Source organism: Sarcophilus harrisii, chromosome 6, assembly GCF_902635505.1.
Source record: "Sarcophilus harrisii chromosome 6, mSarHar1.11, whole genome shotgun sequence".
In the NCBI taxonomy this organism is placed as follows: domain Eukaryota; kingdom Metazoa; phylum Chordata; class Mammalia; order Dasyuromorphia; family Dasyuridae; genus Sarcophilus; species Sarcophilus harrisii.
In genome coordinates, this window is record NC_045431.1 from 135,597,542 (window position 1) to 135,619,990 (window position 22,449).

The following is a 22,449-nucleotide window of genomic DNA, read 5'->3' on the forward strand; positions in this document are numbered from 1 at the left end:
TTCTAAATAATTTGCATAGTATTGGAACTAATTGTCCTTGAAATGTTTGGCAGAATTCACATGCAAATCCATCTGATAATGGAGATTTTTTTCTTAGAGAGTTGATTAATAGCTTGTTTAATTTCTTTTTCTAAAATGGAACTATTTATGTAATTTATTTCTTTCTCTATTAATCTGGGAAATCTATGTTTTAGTAAGTATTTATCCATTACACTTAGATTATCAGATTTTTTGGCATATCATTGGACAAAATAGCTCAATTATTTCTCTAATTTCCTCTTCATTGGTGGAAAGTTCACTCTTTTCATTTTTGATACTAACAATTTGATTTTCTTCTTGTCTTTTTCTAATCAAATTTACTAAAGTTTCATCAATTTTGTTTTATTAGTTTAATATTTTTTTACTTTCAATTTTATTAATCTCCCCTTTTATTTTCAGAATTTTAAATTTGGAACTTAATTGGGGTTTTAAAATTTGTTATCTTTTTAGTTTTTTTTTTTTTAGTTGCATGAACAATTCATTGATCTTATCTTTATCTATTTTATATAAGTAAGCTTCTGGAGGTATAAAACTTCCCTTTAGAACTAACTACTTTGACTCCATCCCATAAATTTTGGTATCTTGTCTCATTATTGTTGTTCCCTTGGATGAAATTATAGATTGTACCTATGATTTGTTGTTTCACCCACTCATTCTTTAAGATTAGATTGTTCAGTTTATAAATAATTTTTGGTCTATTTTTCCCTGGCCCTTTATTACATGTAACTTTTATTGCACCATGATCTTAAAAAGATGCATTTACTATTTCCGTCTTTATGCATTTGATTTTGAGGTCATCGTATTTTAATATATGGTCAATTTTTGTGAAAGTTCCAATTACTGCTGAGAAAAAAAGTATATTCCTTTCTGTCTTCATTCAATTTTCTCCAAAGGTCTACCATACTCAGCTTTTCTAAATCTATTTACTTCCTTGTGTTCTTTCTTATTTATTTTGTGATTCAATTTATCTAATTCTGAGAAAGTAAGGTTGAGATCCCCCACTAGTATAGTTTTGTTTTATATTTCCTCTTGTTGCTTTCTTAACTTCTGTAGGAGTCTGGATGCTATACCACTTAGTGCATATATATTTAGTATTGATATTACTTCATTATCTGTGGAACCTTTTAGCAAAATGTAAAATCCTTCCTTTCTTATCTCTCCCTCTCTCTTTTTTTTTGTTTCCCAGAGGCAATTGGGGTTAAGTGACTTGCCCAGGATCACACAGCTAGAAAGTGTTAGGTGTCTGAGACCACATTTGAATTCAGGTCCTCTTGACTTCAGGGTTTGTGCTCTATTCACTGCACCACCTACATGCCCCCTGCCTTATCTCTTTTTGCTTTTGTTTGTTGAGGCTGATGGTTTTGTAGAACTCTGACACATTTTAATCCACTTCATGAACAAGTCAAGATTTACCCTTTGTGTCTTCTCCAAAAATGAAGGACCACCAACAACAACAGCAACTTTTTCCTACTGATTTTGATTTCCTCCTGATTATGAGAATGTGCACTAATTCAATTTGACAAATCTTATTGAATTATTCATGGAACTTCTCTACCCTTCATCTTCAACAACTGTTTGTTGATCTATAAGCTGTAACTATCTTCATGGTGTTTTTTTTTTAAATAAATTCTTATAAATATATAGGTTTATAAGATAAAACATATCATACATATACAATATCACAATAAAATATATATGTATATATATGCATGTACATGTATATGTCACATGAAATAAAGGGAGTTTTATGCTTTGGAGTATACAACAAACCTAAATCCAGTCTTTGCCTTTCTGAGAAGTACCTATGAGATATCTGGTAACTTTAACTGCAATTTTATTCTTTTATTTAAATTAATAATGAGATCAGAGCCAATATAATTCAGACTCTCTACAATGTATAAAATTATTGACAACTGGATAAGAATCTCATCTGTAGGCTACCCAAAATACAGTCAAAACAAATAGTTTAAAAACCATGTGATTAGGCATATTTCCTGTTTCTCTTTCCACTCTTATTTCTGTCACTACAGAATCATTATGGGGCCACACAGGACTGAGAGTTATTTTGTATTTTTCTTAGTTACATGAATTGCCATGGTCAAAGACCAATCACTAAGTAGTCGGCCATATACTGTGTTACACTGGTCCTCAGAAAGCAGAGTCTTGTCAGAGCCTTGTGGCCTATTTAAATCTGACTACACTTGTGCTGAGATCACCTTGATCACCAAACCATGATGAGCAAACCAAATAGGACTTTTTGGAAGTTATTACATGTCTTTAATTTATATTAAGTCTAGTCTCATGATTTTCTCTATTTCCTAGCCTCATGTGAAGAGGAATGAAGAAGGTGAATGGTGAGAATAATCTAAGGTTGGGGTTTAGCAAGAAGTGATCTCAAATAGGAAAATAAAGTATACTGGATCTCAGAGGGGATAAAGGAAGGAAGAAAAATGTATCCATTGTGGCCTTTGAAAGATCTGAAGGAGAGGAGTGATTAGAAGCTAGAGTGAAATTGAATAACAAAATGAGGAGTCATAAGGACTGTGAAAAGATAAAATGATAAATTATAATCAGATATCAAAATTTCAGAGTTTATGAATTACTTGTAGGAAATGACAAGACAATGTTATGACAATATTTGTATGGGAGTAAGTCATAAGAATGGAATGATTAAGGAATTGGGAAAGTAGGAGTTAGGGAGGAGAAAAAGTATTTATGAATCAGGCATTCATCTCATTGAAAAAGGAAGGAAAGTATCCTTTGGAGAAATAGATAACAACTACTAGAATCTTGATTGTCATAATTATAGGTTAAATGAATCTCAAAGGAGGAAAGATTACTAAAAGACTGTGGTAAAGGGAGAATCTGAAAGTGTCAATGAAAGCAAGAGTAAGAATACTCTCATCATGACCAGTGAGTTAGGGAGTATGAAATCAGCATTGGAAAGGCTAACATGGAATTTAAGGGCATCAAGACAATCAGGTATCATCAGATATGAATCTGGCATATATTCATTATATGCCAGAAAATATAAAAAATGAGAAAAGAAAAAATTAAGATAAAGGAAATTGTTAATTTGTTAATTTGGGACCAGATATTCCAGAGAGCAGAGAGAGACTAGGGTAGATCTAGAGTGGGACATTGCAAAAGAGTAAGGAGAAGGAGTGAGCAGGGAATGTAGAGTTAAGGGGTATGAAAGTGAATGGACAGAGAATGAGGGACAGGATTTGCATATTGGCATCTGGGAGTTCAAAATAACTGGAAAGATTGTGAAAAAGTTGTAGGATGCTAATAGTTGAGGACAAGCCCAATTAGTGTTAGAGTTAGATCATTTGTAGGTAAATGATTAAACTCTTCAAGGTAGTCTCTCAAGGTTGAACCTGATAACAAATAGTGTTGTAACCTGCAAGGCTCAACTTCATAGCAAGCAAGAGCTTGGGGGTAGCAGTGAGAAGTGAGTTTAGAAAAGGAAGGTTTCGTTTCTTAAGGTTAGAGGTAATTGGGACAAAGAAGTGAGTGAAGTTTTATACATTTTAGGATAAGTAGGGAGAACGGGGATTTCTGGTGGCCAAAATACAGTATCAAAGAATTCAGACTTTGCTGCTGACATATATACACAATAAATACAAGAATTTGGCCAAGTTATTTTGAAAATACTAAACTTGCCTTTTTAGGCTACTTTGTGTTCTGAATTAAACTCTATTTTACCAATATCCACAATAAAACATATTAAAAATAAAGACCATTTTAATCTTCATTCCAAATGTAATGTTGACAGATACCTATAATGCCAAGATTAGCAAAGGGCATAAGTTTTAAATGTTAAAAGGTGTGGGCCAAATAGGAACAAACAATAGGATAATTAAGAATAATTAAAGTCATTACTAACTAGATGAAATGTCACAATCACAGAGATAGAACAGACACACATACACACACACTAAACCTCCTTTGACTATCAAGTCTCGTACATAAATGAATTCATTAATTACATTGTCACCCTTCTAATGAATCAAAAGTCATGAGTTTTATAAATACAAGGTGAAGACATCATTTAAAGAGCTATATTTTAAAATTATAATGGATACTCTCTTGGGTTTATATTCAGAAGCCTTTAAAGTATAGGGTCATATTTTAAGGACCATAGTAGGAATAAACATATTTGCAACATTATGTCTTCTTTTAAATCATGGATTATTAACCTGGAATCCATGTATTCCTAAGGGTCCATAGCAAATATTAATAATAAAGATCAAACTTAAAATTTTTGTATATATTTTTTCTGATGATTGATTACTAAATATTTATCAGCATACCTTTGTTTAAAACTATAGGGAAGCTCAGAACGCAGGATTAGTAGTAAGTTAATATGTATGTCAAGATCAGGAAACCTGGGATCCCTTCACAATTTGAGGCTATGGATTTCTAGTAGTTTGGGGATGATTTGTTTAGGTACGATACATCACCAGGAAGTGTAAAGTCTCCTTTAATTTTTTACTTATTTTTTTACTTATTTATGGGGAAATGAGGAGAGTAAAGAATTAAATCAGCACTCAATCTCCCATGCCCTAAACATTAAGTTTAGAAAGAAGAATTGAGAATCAAATATCATGAAACAGCGATGACAAATTTTTCTCATAGATATGAGCTACCTGATAGTATAGTCCTCATAGAAGTAGTTTATATATGGGAAAAAGAACCCTTCATTGTGGGAGTGGGGAGGAGGGAGTAGGCAGATCAAAAGGAACATAGCAATGGGTCATAGATTAGTCCACAATAGAGAGTGGGTCAAAATCTCTTCAAGCCTCCCTGTAAAAGTATCAGATTATAAGATAAAAAGAAGAGGACAAAGAGAGGACAGATATAATAGAACTCCTTACAGTCTGGTGTACAGCACTGAGCACTGACCAAAAAGAAAACGGTGGGGAAATCCACAAAAAAAGCCAAAGGTAGCCAAAAGTGAGAATAAAATATAAATGTCATAGTAATTACCCAAAACCAAATTTTATCAACACCTCAAATTTGACTTGAATCCAGATAACACAGTTTCATATCACCAAGGTATTAAAATTAAAATAATAGCTGTGCTGACCACTATAAAATTTAAGTATGAAGGGGGGAGATTTGGCTGAATATAATCCTACCTATTTTTCCTACCTCTATTTCTTGTGCACCAAAGTCAATAGGAAGGGATTAAAAAGAAAAGGGTAGAAGAGTGTGGAACAACTTCATTAATTTTCATTTTATTAGATTTGGTCTAATGTTCTAGCCTGCCCAGGAGTTAAAAAAAAAAAAAAAAAAACTAGATTCATTCATCAGATATGTTAGCTATCCCTCCCAGATTTGTGTCATCTACAAATTTGATGAACATGACCTACATCCTTTTATTGAAGTCACTGATAAAGAAATATATGGTCAAAATCCCTGGGGTTCTCCACTAAAGACCTTCTTAGAAGATATTATTCACTAGTAAATATTAGTCATTCATTCAGTCCCAAATTCACCAAATTATATCGTTACTTAGCATGATAAACCAGTAAAAACCTTACTTTGCAATATTCTTCCTTCTCAAAAGATGTTTTTTTTCCACTTAAGACTATTTAGTCTAAATTATTACAAAAAGTAAATGAGACAGATCTCCACATTTCATTGACTAATTATCAATCAAAACACAACACAGTAAAATCAATAACTATTCTTTTCCCATATGAAGTACTATTAGAATAGCAAATGGTTAACAATTTGATCATAATTAATTCATGCATGTATACATGCTTCCATGAATGAATTTATAAATGAATGAATATAAAAGCATTTATTAAGCACTTGTCAAAATATAGGGTTTGTTTTTTTATTTTGTTTTGTTTTGTTTTTTAGTTAAAATGCTTACTAAGTGACAAGTATTGTGCTAAGAGTTTGACATACATAGATTCATGCATACATATTTGACCTGTATTTATATATGTAAGTATGTATATATGTATGTATGTATGTACACACAGATGGTGGGGCAGAGAAGGGAGAAACAAACAGTTCCATTTCTCTAGAAGTTTATTTTCAAATAGGGGAGGAAGAGGAAAACCTCTAAAAGTGTACAATAATCAGGAAAGACTGTTTAGTGAGACTGGACATTTTGCACAGACCTTTCTCACTTAAATCCAATTCGTCTGTCTTGATATAATTTCCAAGACTCCATGGTAGTCTTCAAGAACAAAAAACATACAACAACCACCCTCCTCATCCTAGTAATTCTGAAAGTTTAGTCACCATTATACAAATCCCATTCCCCATTACAGATTTCTTGATTACTTATTCCCATTTCCCTCAATCTGACCTCTCACAATCTTCCATTAAACTCTCTAGAATATCTGGTTCATAATTAAACTGTTGTTTTTTTCACTCCTTTCATATTTGGCACTCTTGAGACCGCTCTTTCAGATCCCCCTGAAAATGTTGCATCCCTAACTATACTTTCTAGCATTAAATTTGTATGTATAAATATATATATATATATATATGTATGTATATGTGTATGTGTATGTATATATATATATATATATATATATATATATATATATACATATCTCCACATCCCACTCAGTAGCCATATAGCCATAATAGGGAAGTTCAAATTTCCTTACTCCATATTGCAACTTGCAGACTTTCCCTCTACCACGACATCTCCTTTGATGAGCATTTAATTCATATTTATCACTCAGTAAAGATTCTAGTAACTGTTATTTACTAACTTCTAGGACATCATTTCATCCTCAATCAGTTCAGTGCCTGGCTTACATATGCTTTTTCTCCTCAATATTTTCTCTCTGATTAGGGGACTTCAATATAAATATTGATATTCTAATATCAAATTCTAATATCAAATATCTAATAATTACTTATATCCCATTATCTAGTCTAGTCTCTACCTCAGTTACACATAGAAATGGTTATATCCTTCATCATAAGGATGATGTGTTTAATTTTTGTTCATAAGTGTTTTAATTTTTATGTTCATAAACTCTGAAATTCTTCTGATTGTAGTCTTTTCTCATTCTTTGTTCTCTGCTTTATAGTCCCTCAATTCTTTCCCAGGGCATCACACTTGTATTTTTTAATTTGTATTTTATTTCCCTTCCTTCTTCATATTGACGTTCTACTTAAAGTAATTTATTTAATCAATATCATACCAAACTATCATAAATTATTTTATAGAGCTACAAAAAATAACAAAATTCAGCAAAAGGTGAAAATAATAACAGCAAAAGGTCAAAAACTTAATGGTAAAAATCACAAAGAAGGTGACCCCACAATACCAGATTTTAAATGATATTATAAAGCAGCAATCATCAAAATTATTTGGTATTGACTAAAAATTTGAGACGTGGATCAATGGAATACATTAGGTACACAAAATACAGAAATCAGTGACTATAGAAATCTGCTGTTTGATAAACCCAAAGACTCCAGCTTCTAGGAGAACTCACTATTTGACAAAAACTGCTCAAAAAAACTGTAAAATAATATGGCAAAAACTAGGCATAAACCAGCATCTTATACTATACCCCAAAATAAGGTAAAAATGGATACATGATTTTGATGTAAAGGATGATACCATAAGAAAATTAAGAGAACAAAGAATAATTTACCTGTCAAATCTAAGAATTTCTAACCAAACAAAAGACAGAAAACATTGTGAAATTCAAAGTGAATAATTTTATTACATTAAACTAAAAAGATTTTGTACAAACAAAATCAATGCAATTGAGATTTAAAGGAAAACAAAAGTCTAGGAAACCATTTTAATAGCCAGTGTTTCTGATAAAGTCTTATTTCTCAAATTATGGAAAATGGAGTCAAACTGATAAGAATACAGAGCCATTACCAATACTATTTGAACTATTTGAAAAATTGCTAAAGCAGTCCTGCCAAATTCCTTCTGTGATAACAAATACGGTGTTGATGCTTAAACCAGGAGAGCCCAAACAGAAAAAGAAAATTACAATCTCCCTAAAGAATATTGATGCAAAAATTTTAAATCAAGTATTAACAAAGAGATTACAATAACTTATCAGCAGGCTTATTATGACCAAATGGAATTTATACAAGGAATGGAGGGCTGGTTAAATATCAGGAAAACTATTACCATAATTAATCTTATCAATAACAAAACTAACAGAAATCATATGATAATCTCAATAGATACCAAAAAAAAAAAAAACTTTGACAAAATACAGCACTCGTTCCTATTAAAAACACTAGAAAGCACAGGAATAGAGTTTTTCTTAAAATATTAAACAGCATCTATCTAAAACTATCAGCAAACTATTTATAATGGAGAGAAGCTAGATACATTCACAATAAGATCAGGGGAGAAACAAAAATGCCCATTATGCCACTTTTACTCAAAATTGTCCATGTTGGCTTTAGCAATAAGAAAAGAAAAATTTTTTTAAAATTAGATTAGACAATGAGGAGATAAAGCTCTCACTCTTTGCAGATAATATGCTAATATACTTAAAGAATTCTAAAGAATCATCTAAAAAACATACTTGAAACAATGAACAGCTTTAGCAAAGTTGCAGGATATAAAATAAATCCACATAAATCATAAACATTTCTACATATTACTAACAAAGCCCTGCAGCAAGAAATAGAAAGAGAAATTCCTTTTAAAATAACTGTAAACAAAATAAAATATCTGATCTACTTGCCAAGAAAAACCAGGAACTATAAAAACACAATTACAAAACATTTCTCACCCAAATAAAGTCAGATCTAAACAATTAGAAAAATATCTATTGTTCATGGATATTCCAAACTAATATAATAAAAATGACAATTCTATCTAAATTGTTCCACTGTTCAGTGCCATATTAATCAAACTGCCAAAAATTGATTTTATAGAGCTAGAAAAAATAACAGCAAAATTCATTTGGAAGAACAAAAAAGTCAAGAATATCAAAGAAATAAAAAAATACAAAGGATGGCCTATACCTAAAACTATATTGTAAAGCAGCAATCATAAAACCATTTGCTACTAGATAAAAAATAGAGGGGTAGGTCAGTGGAATAGGCTAGGTACACATGACATAATAATCAAGGACTATATTAATCTAGTATTTGATAAACCCAAAATGGGTATATGATTTGAGCATAAAAGGTACTACCATAAGAAAATTTGGAGAGCAAGGGACAGTTTACCTATCAGATCTTTGGATAAGGAAATAATTTATATTAAAAGAAGAACTAGATAAGATTATGAAATGCAAAATGGACAACTCTGATTATATTAAGTTAAAAGTTTGTGCACAAACAAAACCAACACAAACAAGATTAAAAGGGAAGCATAAAGCTGGGGGGGGAAATTACCACCAGTGTTTCTGATAAAGGTCTCTTTTTAAAAATATATAAAGAACTGTCTCAAATTTATAAGAATACAAGTCATTCACTAATTGACAAATGGTTAAAGGGTATAAACAGACAATTTTCAGATGAAGAAATTAAAGCCATCTGTAGTCATATGAAAAAATGCTCTAAATCATTGATTAAAGAAATGCAAATTAAATACCACCTCACACCTCTCAGATTGACTAATATGACAGGAAAAGACAATGATAAATGTGGAAGGGGATGTGGGAAAACTGTGACACTAATGCATTGTTGGTGAAGTGTTGTGTCCGGACTAGCTCTCTGGAGGATCTTGGTACCAGCCCAAGTCCTTGGTCTTAGGAGTGATGAGGCAAGACTCACATGGATGGTCAAACATGGAGTATGTTTATTCCAAATTCTCACAGCCTTATATACTCTAATACCCTTACATAACCAAAACAACATTGCGCATGCAGGAAACTATATACTGAGCATGGTCTTTGCCACTTGGTATCACTGTGCTTTAACTACAGCGCAGGTTGTCACTGCCCCTGACTTCTCAGGAAAGCTGGAAGCCCTTAGGGAAGATGGGGAGCCAAACCAGACATTATCAGCAGGTTCCCTCTGGGCTGAAGGGTCTTATACCTCATCCAGACTTCCCCCACTATCTGTGGCCCTCTATATCTCTACTTTTCTTTTGTTTTAACTGAAGCAGGTATACATCACTGGTTAAATCCATCAGCATGGGGGGAGAGGGGAATCATACAAGCAAGTAGTAATACAAGAAACAATATGAATAAACAAGATACTATAAAAGACTTCCATGAGTCCCAGAAGGAAGGTATAGAAAATAGCTATCAATTCACAGCCACACATACACTTCCTTCAGCACCCAAGAGATAACCCAAAGCCAATCTATTGTCCACTATTTCATGTGTCAGGGAATCCAATTATTCCTGCAGGTTTTGAAGTCCTGCATCAGTCTTATCAACAATTTTTGATGTTCATAAGTCAATTGCCATACACATAGGGTTAATTGCCATGCTCTTTCAGTGGGGGAAGTAGTCAGAGATAGAACCAATTGATGTTTCTTGGGTCTTCTCCTTTGTGTTTTTCTGTCTCTCTCCTATGGATATAGTGGATATGGCTCATTGGTACCCTTAAGTTCCTTCTCCATCTGTAGAGACACAAGCAAACCCTCTGCCCCAACAGTTAACCTATCTGGTTCCTTCCATTCACCTCTCTCTGGATCTCTCCACATCACCTGGTGATTAATTAAAGATACTGGAGCTGCTCTCACTGGACACCGCCATTCTGGCAGGTTATAAAACCTGTCTGCTGGAGCCAATGCATCTCCATCAAAAATCAAAAAATTACTAATATAAAGGGCTAAGTTTAGAAGTTCTCTAGAATTAATATGGCTCCCCCTTTCTTTTGTTTTTTTGGAGGAGTGTCTTGATGTCTCAGTTATTCCTCTCTACAATTACCTATCCTAAAGGATTGAAGGGTATGCTAGTAGTGTGTGAAATCTGAAACTGGAGACAAAAGTGTGTGAAATGTTTAGAAGTATATGGATGTCCATTATCTGTTTTTATTGCTTGTGGCACACCCATAATTGCAAAAGCCTATATAAGGAATTCAGTGGCCACCCAGGATGCCTCTTTTGCTGCTGGTACTACAAAAGTAAATCCAGAAAATGTGTCTACAACAACATGGCTAAAAGGCAAAGGACCAAAAGATTTATAATGGGTCACATCCATTTGCCAAATTTCATTGGGTCTTAAACCACTAGGGTTCTTCCCTGGAGGGAGTGCAGGAACATGAAAAGGAAGCCAAGCTGTACAGGCTTTTACTATGCTCCTAGCTTCCTCTTTTGTTATCCCAAATTGCAGATGTAGAGCTCTTGCAGCCTGATGATATTTAGAATGAGATTCTTGAGCTACCTGAAGTAGAGGAGTGTTAGCTAACATGGTGAGAAGGTGATCTGACTTTGAGTTTCCATAAAAAGTGGGACCTGAGAGTCTCATATGACAGTAGACAAGCAATATATAATATTTATCTGGCTAGTTTCTCACTTGCTCCTAAAGTTCCTTAAAAAACTGATATATGTTAGAGGCTACAAATTTTATTTGGACTCTGGCAATTCTTTGTACCATACCTACTGAATAAGATGAATCAGATATTATATTTACATCTCCTGAGTAATAAGTAAGAGCTAGCATAATTACATACAACTCATTCTGCTGAATGGACTGAAAGGAAGTTCTGACTAGTCTTTTTAGGGCTAAGTCAGGAGAATATACAGCACAAATGTTATGTTTTGATGCATCTGTAAAAATCTGTAAAAATGGTTGGTAAGAGGAATCTTAGAAACCTTTTTTTCAAAAATCTATGACCAAAGCCCTTTTTGTAGTGGCAAAAAACTGGAAACTAAATGGATACCCATCAATTGGAGAATGGCTAAATAAATTATGGTATGTGAATGTTATGGAATATTAGTGCTCTGCAAGAAACCCAGTAGGATGCTTTTAGAGAGGCCTGGAGATACTTAAATGAACTGCTGTTAAGTGAAATGAACAGAACCAGGAGATCATTATATATGGCAACAAGATTATATGATGATCAATTCTGATGGACATGGATCTCTTCAAGAATGAGATGATTCAAACCAGTTCCAATTGTTCAGTGATGAAGAGAGCCATCTACATCCAGAGAAAGGACTGTGGGAACTGAATGTGGTTCACAACACAACATTTTCACTCTTTTCATTGTTGGTTGCTTGCATTTTATTCTGCTTCTATTTTTTACTGGTTTGATTTGATTTTTCTTGTGCAGCAAAATAATTGTATATATATATATATATATATATATATATATATATATGTATATTTTGGATTTAATATATATTTCTATCACATTTGCCATCTAGGGGAGAGCTTAGGGGAAAGGAGGTAAAATTGAAACACAAGGTTTTGCAAGGGCTAATGATAAAGAATAGTTTATGCATATGTTTTAAAAAATAAAAAAATCTGGCCAATTATGTAATAGCAAAGTTATTTTTAAGGTGGACCTGTGTGTAAAATTTTGAGCCGTGGCCAATAAAATTTGCCACTCCGGGATGGTTTCACAGCATACATTGATTTGTGCATTGGTATAGAAGTATATATCTTGTCAGATTCTATCCCAAATAATTGTATTACTTGCTTAATGGCCTTTAATAAGATTTTAGCCATAAGCACTGGGTAAGAAATAAGGGTTTGGTCTGATTGTGCCTGGAGATTTGCCGTCTTTCACACTATGTCCATGATGAAGGACTGCTGTGGGTGCCTCTTTTGAAGCAAAAACTGATATTTTCAAAGGTTTTTGAGTGACTCTTTCAATCACACTGGATAAAGCCAGTTCAACCTCTCTCAGAGCCTCTTGGGCTTTTTTGGTAAGCTTGTGTGGTGAGTCTAAAGCAGTGTTTCCCCTTAAAATATCATACAATGGTTGTAATTAATAAGTAGTTAACCCTAACACTGGATGCATACATTGAATATTTCCTATCAATTTCTGAAAGTCATTTAAGGTGTTTAACTTCTCTGTTCTTAAAGAAAGTTTTTGTACTGTAATTAACTTGGGATAAATATTGAAAAGGAGCATGCCTTTAAATTTTTTTCTGTGGCTACATACAATTGGTAGTTTCTTAAGAGTTTCCATGGTCTTTTGTAGATATGCTTCTAACATTTGCTCCTCAGGTAAATATCCCAAGATATCATCCATGTAATGTAATTTAACATAACTTGTGGAAATGTTTTTCTTACTGGAGTAAGAGTGGCAACCACTTACATTTGACATATGATAGTGATGTAAACTGATATCTTAGGGGGAAGGGTGGTCTTGGGTTAGAAATTTCAAACCCCTCTGGGAGGGGTTTCAAACCCCTCCTGTTCATAAGAGAACTCCCAGATAGAACTTCTTCTATTCAATTGGAGATCTTGGCCTGGGGTGTACCCTTCTGTAGGATTGAAAATTAGTCCTCAAATTGCTCCCTAGCTGAGAGCAACAAAACTCCAATATAATCAAAAGCTGTGTGCCCAAATCTTTACAAAAAATCCTAACAGGATTTTGCCTGCTGAGAAGTTGTCTTCTCAGTGTAATAAACCCATTTTTGCCACAAATCTCGCCTGTATTCAGTCAGGTTTGCAAATTCTTTCACAAAGCCTGCGACACCAGCCAGGGGACCCATTGCTTTCAGGGATCCCAGCCCTCATTTCTCACACCTCAACAATAGGGCTATTTTTCATACCCTGTAGAAAAACTGTCCATTCAAATCTTTTTATAAGGCTCAACTAAATTAACACTGGACATTGAAAAGGCAAATCTTTTCATGCTCTCCTTATCCAAAAGGATCAAAAAAAAGCAATCTTTAATGTCTATAACCCAAAAAGGCCATTCCCTAGGCAATTGAGTAGGAGATGGAAGCCCAGGCTGAAGAGTTCTCATTGTTTCCATTTGTTTATTTACTTTTCTTTATTCTGTCAGCATCCTCTATTTTCTAGATTTCTTTTTTACAGAAAATGGGGGAATTCCAAGGATTTAGAGAAGGTTGTAAGTATTCTTGGTCAAGTTGCTCCTGTACTACATCTAATAAAGCCTAATTTTTTTCACTGGTTAAGGGCCACTGTTCCACCCAAACCCGTATATTAGTTTTCCATTGAATGGAAATAAGAGAGAGTGCTGTCAGGCCTTCCAGAGTAGCCCTGCCTAAAAAGTAGACGTACTCAATAGTAATCCTAACTGCAGTAAAATATCTCTTCTTTTTTGCCTTGCCTCGGGGAACAGGAGGACAAAACTCTGCTGGAGGGGCTGATGGTGTCATTGCCCCTCCTGATCTTCCTTCTCCCCCCCCTGAAGGCAGGGTTGAGGGAGAAAATTCTGGAAGCGAAAGATACCCCAAGAGTACATGCACAGACTTCCGGGAAAGTGAAGGTGAACTGAGAAACAGAGAAGCACTAAGCCCCTCAAACCTGTCATGACAGTCCTTATCTCCCTTCCAGTTCAACTCTCCTTACTCCTCAAACCTCCTAGAGTAGTAATAAACAATATAAATAAACAAAATACTAAAAGAGATTTCCTTAGCTCCATCCCACATGCTGTACCCTCCAGGGCTATGGGTACCAACTCTCTGCTTATTTTTCTCTTGATACTTCCTTTTTGGGCCACCCAAGTTAAAATCTTTCCTTGTTTTAAAACTTGTGGCATTCCTTAAAGCCAATTGTATTATATTGTACAGAAGGAATGTTTCCTTAGGAATCGAATTAGGACGCATAGCTTTATAATACCCAATTAGTTGCTCTCCCACTATTTTCGACATCTCTTCAACATTCCTTAGAGAGCCAAGGAGATGTGCACTCTAATACAGTTAAGAACTCAGTGATCTACTTCTGAGTTACCAACAAACCTTGCTGTTCCATTAACCTAACTAAGTCTTCTTCATACTTCCCTTGAGAGAGAGGCTCTTTTGTTAGTAATTGCCCCATTTTGGCTAAAAAATTAAAGTGATTATTTTAGCCCTTCCCACTTGCCTATTTTTATACTTACCCTATTCCTAAAGTCACGGGGACTCCTTTGCTGAACTTGCTGATCGCATGGGTCAAGCTGATGTATACTTTCTAGGGTCCCACATCTAGGACCCCTCATTGAACTCCAAATGCTGTGTCCAGACTAGCTCTCTGGAGGATCTCAATACCAACCCCAGTCCTTGGTCTTAGAAGAGGAGTTGAAGAGAGAGACAGGACTCATGTGGGTGGTCAAACAAGGAGTCCATTTATTCCAAATTCTCTCAGCCTTATATACTCTAATACCCTTATATAACTATGAATGCGCTAACTATATACTGCATATGTGAGACCACATAAACACCTTGCTATTATATGTAGGTGACTCTTTGTCACTTGGTATCACTCTGTTTTAATTACAACACATGTTGTCACTGCCCCTTGACTTCTTAGGAAGGCTAAGAGTGCTTAGGGAAGATGGGGAGCCAAACCAGACATTGTCAGCAGGATTCTTTTACTGGACTTACGAGTCTTATACCTCACCCAGAGTTCCCCCATTATCTGTTGGGATAGTGGAGTTGTAAAACTATGCAACAACGGAGTTGTGAAATGATTCAACCATTCTGGAGAGCAACTTGAAATCATGTCCAAATGGCTATAAAACTATGCATATTCTTTGATCCAGCAGTGCCACTACTGGTTTTGTATCCTGAGAAAATCATAAAGGAGGGAAAAGAGTTCACAAAAATGTTTGTAGCAGCCCTTTTTGTGGTGGCAAAGAATTGGAAAATAAATAGATGCCCATCAATTGGGAAATGACTGAATAAATTATGGTATATTAATGTAATTTAATATTATTGTTCTATAAAAAATGATGAGCAAACTGATTTGAAAAAGGCTTGGAAAGATTTACTTGAAATGATGCTGAGCAAAACAAGTAGAAGCTGGAATATGTTGAACATAGTAACAGAAAGATTGTACAATTTTTCTCAATTATGGAAGACTTGATTCTTCTCAGCGGTTCTGTGATCTAAGGCAGTTTTAGTATAAACATTGGATAGAAAATGCCATCTGCATAGAGAAAGAGTTATGGAGTATGAATGCAGGTCAAAGCACATTATTTTCACTTTTGGGGGTATTTGTAGCCTTTTCCTTTTGTTCTGTTTTTCTTTCACAACACGATTAATGTGGAAATATGTTTAACATAGTTGTACATGTATAACTTATAACAAATTGCTTGCCAACTTGAGAGAGGGAAAGGAGAACAGAAGGAATAAAATTTGAAACTCAAGAATCTTATAAAAATAAATGTTGAAAAACTATCATTACATGAAAACAGAAAAAATGCTATTTCAAAAAAAAAAATTTTTTTTGAAGTTATTTACTCTTCCTCTCTAACATCATATATACATCCTCCATCACTACTTTGTTCTTTACAACTATTTCACATGAAGAATGGCCCTACTCCTTGAAAAAATAAACCTCTCTTCATGCACAATTGTTCCCATTCCATCCCATTTTCTCTATCAAAATGCCCCCTCTAATATTCTTACTTTGTGTCACTTATCTTCAATCTCTCTATTTATTAGTTGTTTTCTGGCTACCTATTAACATGCCCATGTCTCTCCCCCAATCTTTAAAAAATCTCACTTCTTCTGCCCATTCCTCTGCCCATCCTATATGTTTCTTTATTTTTATCACTAACCTCCTTGACAAAGCTGTCTGCAATTGATACCTCCAATTCTTCTTTTCTCATCCTCTTCTTGAGTTGGAGTGTGACTTCCAATCTCCATCATTCAACTGAATTTCTCCCTCCAATGTTGTCAAATCCAATGGCTTTTTTTTTTAATCCTCAACCTTCTTGACTTTCCTGAAATCTTTAACTATTTATCACCCTCTTCTTCCTCATACTCTTCTAGGTTTTAAAACATTACTCTCTCTTGGTTCTTGCTTTATCTATCCTAAGTCTTCTTTGATAGACCTTCAGGCAGGTCATGCCTATAAAATATTGTTGTCCCAGCTCTATCCTGGGATATCTTTTCTCTATAAACTATGTGATCTCATTAGCACACATGGATACAATTCTAATCTCTACACAGATAATTCTCTGATTTGTTTATCCAGTCCTAGTTTCTCTGCTGATCTCCAGTCTCACAGCTCTAATTGACCATTGGAATTTGGATTTTGAATTGGATATCTCATAGATAACTTAAATCCAGTATGTCCCAAACTGAAAGTATCTTCTCTCCTCTTTTTCTAACTTCATTACTACCATCAAGGACACCAACATCCCCTCATTTACCCAGACTTACCATTTTGGGGGATAACATAATCTTGCCCATATATCTGAAGAGAGGATAACAGGCTCCTATAGTACAATGTTATTTTCTCTCCATTCTCACTCACATTTGAGATTAGTCCTTTTTGAATCCCCCATGCCATTAATTTCCTCCATTGTTGCCTGCTCTGACACTTTTTTAGTCCTGGAAGCTTTTTGGGTGAGGGGCATGGGCATATGATTTTGTTTTTGTTTTTGTTGATTGTTAAACATTGATTTTTTTCTTTCTCAAGCCTCCTCCCACCCCTTTGGAACACACATACAGAGAGAGAGAGAGAGAGAGAGAGAGAGAGAGAGAGAGAGAGAGAGAGAGAGATTGAGAGAGAGAGAAATAAAGCCCTTGTCATTTAAGGTTATCTTAAAGTTTGTTGTTCTCCTGTGCTCTGAGAAGAAGAGAGATTTCAGAATAGACTACTCATGGTCTCCATAGATTCTGACAAGCATAAAAAGGAAATTGATGATTTATGTTTGCAAACATTCTGGTGAATAATCATAATGATTTTTTAAGTGTAAATATACAGAAAAGAGAGACTAACCAACAGACTGACAAATCAAGAGACACACCAACATACAAAAATGCATTTAGGTAGGGAGAAGAGGAAAGAGAATGATGGAGAGAGAGACAAACACAGACAGAGAAGAAGAGAGTAAAAACAGACAGAGAAATGCAGTGAAAAGAATAGAGAAAATAGGACAATATACTAAGAAGATACAAAACTGGACAGGAAAGACCAGATCATGGAGAGAAGCTAGGAAAACATCACTGCCCTAGTGGAAAGTCTATTCCTTGTGACTCTGAGCCATTCCATGAAAGAACCCCTCTCTGGGAAGGGTGTTTATTAGTGAGGAACAGAGGTAAAAACAACAAAACAAGATGTTTACTTCACATCTTTCACCTTGGATGGGCTATTTGATGGGTCCTTAAAAGTTTGTCTCTTTCCTTGTCTTCAAAAATACTTCATCAAGGGACAGCTAGATAATGCAGTGGATAGAGCACCAGCCCTGACATCTTAACACTTCCTACCTGTGTGATCCTGGGCAAGTCACTTAACTCCAATTGCCTCAGCAAAAAACAAAAACAAAAACAACCTTCATCAAAATTATTCTAAAGTCAGTAAACCTTGGTTTCTTAAAAGTTCATCATGCTGTTATTATAGGTGAGGGTTGTGGTAAGAGGAAACACTTATTGCCTTTCCAGGCAAGATAAAAATACAATATTGTTTTAGAAAGTCACCTTGACCCTAAGTGTGACAGGCTCAAACGCAAACACCCTTGTTATTTTCAGGCTGAAAAACCCATCATCCCATTTTAGCTTCAAAGGAAAGGCTTCTTCTTTTGCAAGGCTGGACTTCTCTGAGATTCTACTTAATGATTATTCACCAGGATCCAAGGAATTTTTGCAAACATGAATCAGCTATTTCTTTTTTATGCCTGTCAGAGTTTATAGAGATCATAACCACCTGCTTTAGGCACAACCTACACAGTGGTAGGATTTAGCTTTATTTAAACACCTATTTTGTGCCAGGCATCACACTAAGGACTTTACTAACATTATTTCCTTTGATCCTCACAACAACCCTAAAAGGTAGGAGTTACTAAGAGAGATATTAAGTGACTTGGTCAGGGTCATACAGTTAGAAAAGTGTCTAGTCTAGTTTTGAACTCAGATCTTCTTGATTTCAGACTTCATCTAATTTCCATATTTCAAGTGTTCAAAGCATTGTACTAACTACCTCATAAGGGGACAAAAGTTCTTTGAATTGTAGATGAAAGCTGTTTCTTTACTCTATTTACTTGTGGAAGAGTTTGTCTCAGACTTTGGGAAAAAATGTTATTCCCTATACTGCCTTTGTAATTGCTAAAAGCTATTTAATCTGGTTAATTTATATCAACAAATAATTAATTAAGGCAGCATATTAATGGAAACACGAAAGCAATAATATTAAAGACATATCCTAAAATCCAAAAATTAAGGGGAAAATAATAGCCTCTGTTTGTGAATGTAACCTGTCTGTGCAAGTAGTGGCAAGTGGTGAATATTACAGAGTCTGGAATATACATATATTAGTTAGACCTCTGGATTTTAGTTATTCCTCTCATAATGTGAGGGTTCTTAAATTCCAGTATTCTAACTCAATAAATTCTACACTTGAAAAGGCTGCAAAAAAAAAGAAATATCTTTTGACCATAATAAATCCATATTCTTTGGTAGACAAATGAATGTCTGGAATGTCTGGAATGAATGGCAGGAAATGAAAAATATTTGAGAATTTGGGGTTGTTTTTTGTTTTGTTTGGGGAGGTTTTTTCTCTGCTTTTGACAAATTCAGGTAACTTAACCACTTTTAACTCTTGTGAATGAGGGTCCAGCCACCACAACCATCTGTCACCCACTTGCCATACAGAGAGCAAGCCAGCCAGCCTAGCCAGAGTATCAAGTCATCCCAAGGGAGCAACAGGTAGCAACATGTACCAAGCATGTCAGACTTCCTCTTACATTGGACCCTGATGAAAAGAGATCAGGAATGTGAACCTGAAGGACAGCAAGATTTCCCGAAACACCAAATTTGCATCTTGTCCAGTGCCACGCAGGTTATAGGAGTGGGAGGAAAATGAAAGGGGATTTACCTTCTTTATCATCACTAGTAACAACTGCTGATCAACTGTTACCAAAAAAAAAAAAAAAAAAAAAAAAGGTACAGGAAGCCTGAGAGTAACGTCACCATCTCCCCTGATAGATCCTCAGAACTGTTACCCAAGAAAGCAACAAATTCTACGTAATTAAACAATGTAAATAGTTCTATTCTTTTAGGTACCTAGATGCTTCAGTGGATAGACTCCATCAGGAAGATCTAAGGCAAGAATCCATTTCCCTCACTTTGAAATTAACTTCTGTTTGATTCCTGTCTCTCCTGGATCTAACCTACTCTGTTTAGTTCTGGCTACTCACAGGTTGGAGGCTGGTTCCATCCAATGGTTATTAATTGGTGACAGAAGTGGCATGGACATAGAACTAAAAAACTCTTCCTGAAATATTTTCTTATAATTAAAACTTTATTTCATAAAACTTTCTACTTATGGTAATTGGAAATACAATTAATTACTATTGGGATACAATTTATTACTATCTTATCTTGGCAGTTATTCCATATTCCAAATTTGTTGACAAAAAGCAATTGAATTTTCTCTCTTCTTTGCCCAATAAAATATTAATTTGGATTGAGAAATCTCAAAAGGAAGGCAGATATGAAAGAACTAAAAGAACTGGATACTTCGTAAAAATGAATAGTAGACCACAGAAAAGCTAACTGCTGAGTCTAAATTGAGTCTTTTTCTATGTAAAAAGTACTTTGCAATCAATGCTATTTTTTCTCAATAGCTTTGTAGTGCATGCAAACCACCCTGGGTATGAGACTGGCACACAAAAATTTAGAGAATGTACTTTATAGGTGTATGAGAGCCTTGAGGCTTGAACTTAATGTCCCTTAACTTTTCAGCTCTCTGAGATCTCTTATTTCCTAGCTAGAAACAGCAAATATAAAATATGGCAACCTTTCTAGCTCCCAAACCATAAATTAAATAAAGTTATGCAGGAATAAAAACTAAAATAAAATAATAAAGAAATAATTTCCAAGCTCATTTTTCAAAAAAAAAAAAAAAAAAAAAAACATTTTGCCTGTATTGTCCTATGCTAGGACTGGAGAAAATGAGCTAAGGTGATTCCTAATAGAAAAATACATTCCATTTCTAGAAAAAATGATGCCATTTTCTGAATTACATTCCAAAATAGAAAGACTTTCATTCAATGCTGTTTGGGGTCTAGGTTAGAATTTTTAGAATTGGATCAAAATATCTTTTATATAAGGTTCATGTCTATTAGAACACCTTCAAAAAAAGATCTGACTGAATCAAAGACCTAAAATTGCAGTGTGTTAGACTAGGCAGGGACCTTAGAAATTAGCTAGTCCAATCCAAACCTGAAGAATGATTCTCAGGCTATGCCTAAGAAATGAAGCTACCTCTAAAAGTAGCTCTAATTGTTAGGAATTTTCCCCTTAGAGTGAACACAAATCTGCTTCCATATAAATTTTACCCATTATTCCTTGTTCTTCTCTTTAGGAACAAATTATCTGATATCCTTTTACTATTTATCTCCATTTCCTTTCTTGGATTTAAGTCAGGATTGGGACTTTGAAAGAATTGTTGTATGGTCTGAAGTTTGTCACTTGATCTCTCTGGGTCTCCATTTCCAAATATATAAAATAAAAAGATGAAAGGGGTCCAAAGAACCCTTCCAGTTCTAATATGTTATCATTTTTTCATGTCTTAATACTGAGCAATCTTCAAAAAGTGAGAGAGCCATTTGGACTCTCATTTGAGAAAAGAAATGTATTTTTTCTGACCTATTCTGAGCAATGTAATGATTGATTTTTAAAATTAAATATGTGTGATTTTTTTCATGGCTGAACATTCATATCACAGATAAACCACATCCTGATATATTAAGTATTAGTCAACTTTTTTTCATTTTTTAAATAAGAAACAGAGCTATCTAGGTGGTGCAATGGATAGAGTGTCAGATTGGGAATCAGGAAAACTCATCTTCCTAAGTCCAGTCTGGCCTCAGACACAGCATCCTAGCTGTGTGATCCTAAGCAAGTCCCTTAACCCTGTTTTCTTCAGTTTCCTTATATGTAAAATGGTATGGGCCAGAATTCTGTACTTAAAAAACAAGGATTCTTACAAAGTGCTAATTCAGTAGAATTGATGAGACAATGGTTATATAGTTTAGCATGTTGATTAATAGTTCTCCAAGTTCAGTATGACTGATTTAATCTTACAACAAATGATGGTTTCCTAGTGATATAATGATTGGTTTATATTCAAAATAGAGCATATAAAGCTGCAACAAACTTAGCCAGGATCAGAGCCAGATTCATTCATTCCATCTTCATCAGCCTCATGGTGGCTCTCCTTGGGGCACCAAGAGGCTCGGAGACAGAGCCAGAGAAGATAAGTGGACTGGAGGTGGGAGCTCAAGTTCTCAGAGCCAAGGAGAGACAGATTTATTCCATCATCTACCTTTGTGGTGGCTGGAGGCTAAAGCCCTTGGACTCAGAGAGATTCATTCATCCCATCTCACACCACCATGGTGGCAGGGCTT